The sequence below is a fragment of the Lygodium microphyllum genome, chromosome 2 (assembly GCF_053477565.2).
Source record: "Lygodium microphyllum isolate KBCC chromosome 2, Lygodium_microphyllum_v1.1.10, whole genome shotgun sequence".
In the NCBI taxonomy this organism is placed as follows: domain Eukaryota; kingdom Viridiplantae; phylum Streptophyta; class Polypodiopsida; order Schizaeales; family Lygodiaceae; genus Lygodium; species Lygodium microphyllum.
Genome location: NC_141136.1, coordinates 132,681,018 through 132,689,999, shown reverse-complemented (window position 1 = coordinate 132,689,999; position 8,982 = coordinate 132,681,018).

Below are 8,982 nucleotides of genomic sequence, written 5' to 3'. Positions count from 1 at the left end.
TTGGAGGCTTTATCTAAAGTGGATATGAGGACATCATATTTTGAGTATTGTATGCCAAGAATCGATTAGGGTGAAGCCAAATGCTATGCAATCCAAAGGAGGAAAAGTTCTTGCAAACCATCCAACCTTGAGATGACATGAATTTGTTTCCCTTAATAAATTCATGGATGTTATGAAATGGCTCAAAAAAAATATTTGTAGGTATTTAAAAGAGTGAAGAAATATGGGTTAAAGAAAATTAATCACGGCACTCTCAAGCTCATTTTAGTGCAAGTTACTAATAGAATTCTATTGAGATTTGACCAACATAAGTTAATAACATTTAGAAGAATGGTTTTAAGCCCTTTGAATCTAATCACAAGCACTAATCCATCTAGAAATGATAAATCTTATACTTGTGGGGAGTAAGGGGAAGGTGTGTCGCATTGAACTTTCAAGTTGACACAAACGTGCAATTGTTTGTTCTTGTTTTACCACCATAAGTGGCACAAACCATATTGCTTTATCCATTATATATATGAAACAAAGTCTCAAAAACTATTTAAACCTTGATAGAGTAGTAAAATAATGGGTTTTAACTTTTTCTATTCTTTGTGCTTAGATTGCATATTATGGCACCTAAAAAAGGGCTTGGCAAGAGAGAGAGAGATAGAGAGAAATATGTCTCACCTCATAATGGTCGTAAAATGAGCTTGAAGCTATATTCATGATGTGTTCCTAGGCATATCATAGACAAGAAGGATCATCATGTGTGAGACATTTAGACACTCCAACAAAGAAAGGAAGTGGTTGAAAGAAATGTAACTTCATTGATGATGAAGACGAAACACATGTAGATGAGGACTCCAATACTATTAACAAAGTTGTTGAGCACATTGATAGTCGCTTATACATTCATTTCATTTATACATGATTCTTTATTTATTGTTAATCATTAATATGTGATTTATTTAATTATGCTATTTTTCATTATTGTTTAGTAATGTTTTCATTTATAGAGACTAATGTGCACCACGAGAGTCTAGATGATAATGACAAGGTGAGTGGGGGAGGATGATGTTGGAAAAGAATACCTCCTCCTATGCCTCTTTGTAGATTGATGGCTCATGAGGTTGTCAAATCTACCCTAGATGATGCCTAGTGGTTGATTCCATCCTTTGATTCCATAAGTTATCTTGAGATTATAGGACACTTCCTTGTGTTAGTTGTAGGTCCCAGAGGGGAGGCCACGCCTATGACAAATAGCAATCTAGATGACTAGTGTCTGATTTGACATCAAAGAAACGAGGAGCTTGAAAGGGCTCTTGGGAGAGAGTGGCAAGAATCTTTTGGTTTGGGATGGAAGTAATAATTTATACTTTGTCCATTATACATGCAAGCATTAGATTTTTGTATCTCATTCTTATGTTAGTTGGTTCTTAATGCTAGAGTATTTTGATAATGTTGATTACCATATTAGTATACAATGTCATTTCATTGATGTGCCAAAGGCAAAGCAAATCTTCTGCTTGCATTGGATACCATCAATGCGTAAATCTTGTTCCTTCAAAAATGCTCCTCATTGGAAAATTTTATGCTTACATTCTCATGTTATGCCTATGTTTGTTTCCAATAGTATTTCTAGAGCACATGTTACTCCAAATATTGCACATGAGGTGTATATGTTCCAAAATTTTGGTAATGAAAACAAAGATTCCATTCTAGATAGATTGAGTATAGAAATGAGAAAGTGGGTTGAGGTTGAGATGAGTATAGGGACAAGGAATTATCATGGTCGGCTCCATGTTATAACTCTCCTTGTGATTTAATATCTCAACTTATATAGAAGGTGCTTTTCTATCTCTAACTCTCTTGTATGGAAGGTGTTTTTATATCATTAGCTATAGTTTTTGTTTTGAGATGATAGGATGAATTCCATGCCTTCATCTCAAAAGAAATTGTGAAGCTTGAGGTTCTTGGTCTAGATGAGGCGAAGAGGAAAAAACATTTAGAGAAGGCTACAAGAGTGGAAGAGGAGCGCCTCAAAGATAAGGGTTACAAGTACTTTAGTGTTTTCTTAAAATATGTATGTGCCATTGTTAGGTGTTTGTAAAATGTGTAGACTTTTGTACATCTCTTGGATGGGATGAAGTATTTAGATGTTGTAGAAAAGATGCCAAAGCTTGTGTTCTCAACCAAACATGTGATTTACACATTTGTATCTAAATTACTTCTCAAGTTTGAACTTAAAAACACTGGCTTTGATGAAAGGAGCATTTGTTCTAAACTTTTCACCTTAAATTTCAAGTGGAAGCCCAACTGAGGGTGGTTCATTTGTTATGATACTTATGCATTAGTTTTCTCTCATGGTAAGTGCTTTGGTCATTATGAAACATGGATGGAATGATGAGTGAAAGCCGATTCATGTTATTGATTTCTCTACCTTATGGCCCAAGGTTGGGTGGTTGGTTTAATATTTAGAAATTGGTCTCTTGACCAAGGAGACTCTATCCAAATTTTTAAAGGAGATTGAACACATCGAGAATGTTGTCAATGGATAGTAAAATCTAGAAAAGAGAAGAAATTGGCAAGATGCAACTCGAAAATTCACAAGAGAGTGGATTGATATCCATGGCGAGAATACTATGTATTCTCCAGCATTACATGAGAGGAAATTGATGGCATGGGAGGCAAATGTTTTTCCATAGAGAAAAAATGTGTTAGAGTCCTCTATGGCATCCACCACCTCCTTTGTTGCAAAGTCATCTCTTGGTTGAGAGACTTGGGAGAGGTGACCTATGGCTTGTTTAGTAGGTGAGTAGTCTTATATTATCTTGAAGTTCATGTGCTTTTTTGTTGCCCATTGTGAAGACTTGTATATATGATTATTAAAAATATATTACTTAAAATAATTGTTACAAGGTTCTAGTCTCAAATATATGTTGATGCTTTGCTAGTGGATGTGAGTTAGACTCAAGTTAGATTGATAGATTTTCCCTCAATATGTAAACATGACAATCACATATTGCAAGGAGATCAATTTACATGTTGAATGTAGCGTTGTATCATTGTTTACTTAGCATCAATGACTATGTGTTGTTTTTTGAATAGCATGAACCATTTTTTTGCAATACAAAATACACACTTTTATAGCAAAGATGGAGTTCCATGTCAAGAGGTAGCTTAATTGATATTTGTATATTTTTATACAAGCTTGCTTGTGGATGCTTTAGGTTCCACTCCATTGGGTAAATTACTTTTTCTGACATACAAGGTTTACATCAAAATCACTTCTCATATGTCATGACTATAATGCTTCTTTTAGAGGACTATTCCCAAGTGGAACATATTCTCATAGCGTCTAGTTATGTGTTGCATGGATCTTGCCTATGAGTATTTGGCCAACTAGCGATTCTTGGTCACTATGTGCTTCCAAAGCATATAGGTGAGTTCATTCTCTAGGAGCCCAAGTGAGGGTGATTGATATATCATATTAAAAAATGTTTGCCACACAAAGGAGACTCTACCTAAGAGATTGCATGCATTAAGATATTTGATTTGGTTGGTTGTGTTGATAATATGCCATGTTGGTTTTCTCTTTCTTGATGTGTGTTCATGTAAATACAAAGCATCATACTCTTTTAGTAATAGTGAAGAATTGCTATTTTCTTTTTGTGTCACTTCATGTCTATAGTTTTTGTATGACTGTGAATTGGTAATCATGCTATGAATGTATGCATGCAAATTATATATGACCTAGGATACTACCACGTGGGGGTATGTTGTAAAGAGATATTTATTTGTAGAATCAACACATTGCATGAAAAAGCTCAAAAAAAGGATTGATTGCAAAAGAATAGAAATGAAAGCTTGCAAAAATAAAATCTTCCATATGCAAGGTTGCATGATGGTACATTCGTAGGATGGGATCCCGCACACTATAGGTTCCATTCTGTCAAGAAGTGGATTGGAGAGAGAGAAAGATGAGAAAGAGAGAGTGTAGAAGAGAGAGAAAGACTACAGAAAGATGAGGAGAGAGAAATACTAGAATCGGAGAGAGAAAGAAAAGAAAGAGAGAGAAGCCATAGAAGCTCTAAGAAAGATGGGAGAGAAGGACAGTAATGTATTAATTGTCAAGATTGTGGGAGAGAAGGAAGGAGTCTCACTTGTAGCTTTCTTGCTTGCACAATGGGGGAATACACACAAGGGTGGAGGCTGAAAACAGTTTTTCTCTTCTTAGTTGTGGAAGCCAAAAGAACTCTAGTACAAAGAAATAGAAGAACCCTAGATATGGGTCTCAAACCAAACTCAACTAACTAAGGTGGCATACTAATTGAGCCACGAACTAGAGTAGATAAGGATAGCTATCATGTAGCTATTATTCAGGGGCGGTGTACCAACCGCATCTGCAACTGACAAGTCGGTGACATAAATACACAACGGTCACCCTGGCGTATCACGAGTGGAGCTCGATATCTCAACACTCCCCCTCGAGCTCAATCCCAATTCCTGCACACCAAGCAGGTCTCTGAACTTGCACAGCTTCTCTGCGCCCAATGCCTTCGTGAATATGTCAGCTACCTGATCCTCTGTGCTGACATAAATTAGATCAATAAGACCTAGTAAAACCCTCTCTCGCACATAGTGATAATGCACCTCAATGTGCTTTGTTCTAGCATGATAGACTGGGTTATTTGCCAAGTGTATACTACTCATGTTGTCACAATAAATGACAACTGGCCCATCTGTAGACTATGCATATCATAAAGTAGCTTATGCAACCAAGCTACCTCACATGCAGCCATTGCTGCACCCCTGTACTCAGCCTCTGTGCTCGACAAGGCAACTGTAGGCTGTTTCTTGCTGCTCCAAGTGACTGCAGCACTCCCAAAAGAGAACACATATCCACTGGTAGATCGTCTATCAGAAATACTACCAGCCCAATCAGCATCAGTGTATCCATGCAACTGTATCTTAACCCCAGTCTCATAAAATAGTCCGTACTGCAATGTGGACTTCACATACCTGAGTATGCGTCTAGCTGCATCCAAATGCGGTTTCCTTGGACCCTGCATAAACTGACTTACCAATCCAACAGCATAGCTCAAATCTGGCCTGGTAATAGTCATATAAATCAAGCTTCCTACTATGCGTCTGTACATAGTAGGGTCTTCCAGAAGCTCACCTGCATCTGCGCTTAGCTTCACATTCTGCTCCAAAGGAACTGAAATAGACTTACAGCCTGTCATCCCATATTTAGACAGCATGTCCAATCCATACTGCCTCTGCAAGAGCTGTATCCCACTTGGTGATCTAATCACCTCAATGCCCAAGAAATAACGCAGCTCTCCCAAATCCTTCATCTCAAACTTCTACTTCAATAGCATTTTCACATGAAGGATATCTTCATCACTGTCACCTGTCATAATCAAATCATCAACATAAATGACAAGTAGCATAATACCGTTCTCTGTTTTTCTCACATAAAGTGAGAAATCTGCCTTGGAAATCTGAAAGCCAATAGTGACAAGATACTGTCCTATCTTGTCAGACCATGCTCTAGGTGCTTGCTTCAAGCCATACAAAGCTTTCTTCAATCTGCAAACAAACTCAGGATAAACAGCATGCACATAACCTGGTGGCTGCTCCATATAGACCTCTTCTTGCAAATCACCATGCAAGAAGGCATTCTTTACATCCATCTGATGTAAAGACCATCCCTTTGATGCAGCCATAGCAATGACTGCTCTTACGATTGCCATCCTTGCAACCGGACTGAATGTTTCTTCATAGTCAATGCCATATGTTTGTGCATACCCCTTGACTACTAATCTTGCCTTGTATCTGTTCACAGAACCATCTGCATTGTGCTTCACCTTATAAACCCACTTACAGCCAATTGCATTTTTACCTTTAGGCAAAGGTACCAATTCCCATGTAGCATTTGCTTCCAAGGCATCCATTTCTTCATCCATGGCTTTCTCCCATTTTTCTTTTCCCATGGCTTGCTCAAAAGAAGTGGGTTCTGGTTCCTGTATCACTTTGACCATATATGCATAGTGAATGGCTGTAAATCCATCATATTTCAGCCTATCCACAGGATACCTAGCTCTCGTAGACCTGCGCAAAGTAGGTTCACTCCCAGGTGCTCTCAAAACATCCCTGGTCTTCCTTACTCCAGGTGTAACAATAGAAGGAATACCCAACTCATCATCAATGCTCTGTTCTGAGCCACTGGATTCACCATCCACATAAGAGTGACCTGCATTCACATCAAACATGGGCTGATCAACCTTCTCTTTTCCTTTTCATGATACCTGCATACCACTATCTACATTGCTTTGAGAAGATTCTCCTGATCTCAATCTGCCTGTCCATGGCGAAGAATGTGAACCACTGCTAGAGGACGCTCCAGGTCCACTAATATTTTGTGACTGCTGCTGTGAATTTTGTGCAGCATTACCATTTTGTGCATCTACATCATCAATCACATTTACTGGTTTATACCAGCTACTCATCTCATCAAAAACAACATCTCTGCTCACTGTAAACTTACGAGTAGAAGGGTTATAGCATCTATACCCTTTTTGCTGCAGAGAGTAACCAATATAGATGCACTTCTCAGCTTTTGGATCCAACTTGGATCTCAGCTCATCTGGCACATGTACATAGGCAATGCAACCAAAAATTTTCAAATGAGAAATATCTGGTTTCCTACCAGTATACCTCTCCTCTGGAGTCATTCCATGTATTGCTGCAGTGGGAGTCCTGTTCATTATGTAGACTGCTGTAGCAACTGCTTCAGCCCAATAAAAATCTGGCAAGTCTTTTTCATTGAGCATGGCACGAGATACCTCTCCAATATGCCTGTTTTTCCTTTCTGCAATTCCATTTTGTTGTGGGGTATAACTGCATGAATATTGCTGCTTTATGCCATGCTCCTGCAAGAACTTTGCAAACTCATTTGAGAGGTACTCTCCCCCTCCATCTGACCTTAGGCCTTTTATTTGCAGACCTGTTTCTTTTTCAGCCATAGCTTTAAGGGTTTTGAAATGCCCAAAAACTTCACTTTTCTTTTTCATAAAATACACCCAAACTTTTCTGCTATAGTCATCAATAAAAGTGACAAAATAATGACAGCCTCCAAGAGATGCAGCTTTAGTAGTCCACACATCAGAGTGGATTAATTCCAATGGCTTCTCACTCTCTTGAACATGTCTAGGAAATGGTTTCCTTGCCTGTTTTCCAAACTGACAGGCTTCACATACCTTATGCATTTCTGCAACCTTGAATTTTGGCAATTCTGCAACAATATTTTGGGCCTGCATTGATTTAAGTCGCTATACATTAACATGACCAATGCGTTTATGCCAGATATCAATATCTGCAACTACACCGGTCCCATGTGCAAACATTGCTGCACTCAATTCAGACATGTCTGCATCCAACGTAAACATTCTGCTCTTTCCTTTTGCTATCAAGCGACCTTTATTTTTCATATCCTCAACAAAGCATCCATGAGGATTAAATCTGACCTGCAAGCCCTGCTCAACCATTTGACCGACAGAAACCAGATTCTTGGTGATATTCGGGACATGAAATACATCGGACAGGTATTTCTTTTTCCCATCCTGCATAGACAAGGGAATTTTTCCAATCTGCACAATAGGATGTGCAGTATCATCACCAGTCTCCACAAATCCTGGTTTTTCCATTTTCCTTGCATCCTCCATCCATTCTGCATGACCTGTCATGTGGTTTGATGCACCTGAGTCAACATACCATACATCATTGCTTTCTTCTGCACTTGTCACAGAATTGTTCATGTGCTGCACCATGAACAAATGCTCATTTCTGTCATCACCCTGTCCATAATTCCCTTGTTGCAGTTTTCCATTCATGATGTCATTCTGCTTTTTATAGCAGTCTTTAGCCATATGACCCATTTTACCACAGTAGTAGCATTCAACATTACTGTTTGCATTTTGACCTCTTTGCCATCTACCACGACCTCTTTGGCTCCCCCTGCCTCTAGATTTACCACGTCCTCCTCCATAGGACTGGTTTTCTTGAGTTTGCTACATATTCTGATTTCTACCACGGCCTCCAAATCGGCCTCCTCTACCTCTGCCTCTACCTCTTCCAGCATTTGAGTAGAAGACAGTTTCTTTTGAAGTTCCTCCTGAAGAAGATGCACCACCATTTCTCTGCTCCTCAGAAATTAGAAGAGCAATCAACTCCTCAAAATCAGGAAATCTTTCACGGACGGAAATGGATGTCCGAAACTGCACATAATCCTTTCCTAGACCATTCAAGGTCACAGAAACTAAATCATCATCTTCCATTGGCGACCCAATGGAAGCAAGTGCATCTGCAATCTTCTTCACCTTCATGTGGTAGTCATTGATGCTCATATTTTCTCTTTGCACATTGTGCAACTCTTGCTTGAGCTGCATTTTCCTGGCTTGCGTATTTGTGCTATACATCTTTGACAGAGTATCCCATGCCTCCTTTGGCGTACTTGCATCCTGAATATGCACAATCATAGAGTCTAAAATGCTTATAGACAGCCAGTACATAACTTTCCTGGCTCTCTCATGCCATGCTTTGAATGCCTGCATTTGCTGTTGATTGGGAACATCAGGAAGAACTGGTTATTCTTCATTTCCTGCAACAAATTCCCAATATCCTTTTCCCATAAGGAAATTCGTCATTCTAAACTTCCATGCTTGGAAGTTGTTCTTGTCAAGCTTTTCAGTGACAATCTGTGAGAGAGAATCAGACGCCATTACGGAACACTGCGAAAAATTCTGTCACTGCAAAAACTCAGCTTCACCCTCACAAGGGCAAATCTGCAAAACTGGCGAAAGTGGTATTTGACCACACAGTCATTTCCTAGTGACGATTTTGCATAAACAGGAACCAAGGATGATTCTCTAACTCCCAATGTCTCTGTGCACAAGCATACGATGCAATTTCTACAGAAACTTTTCACCGACCTGT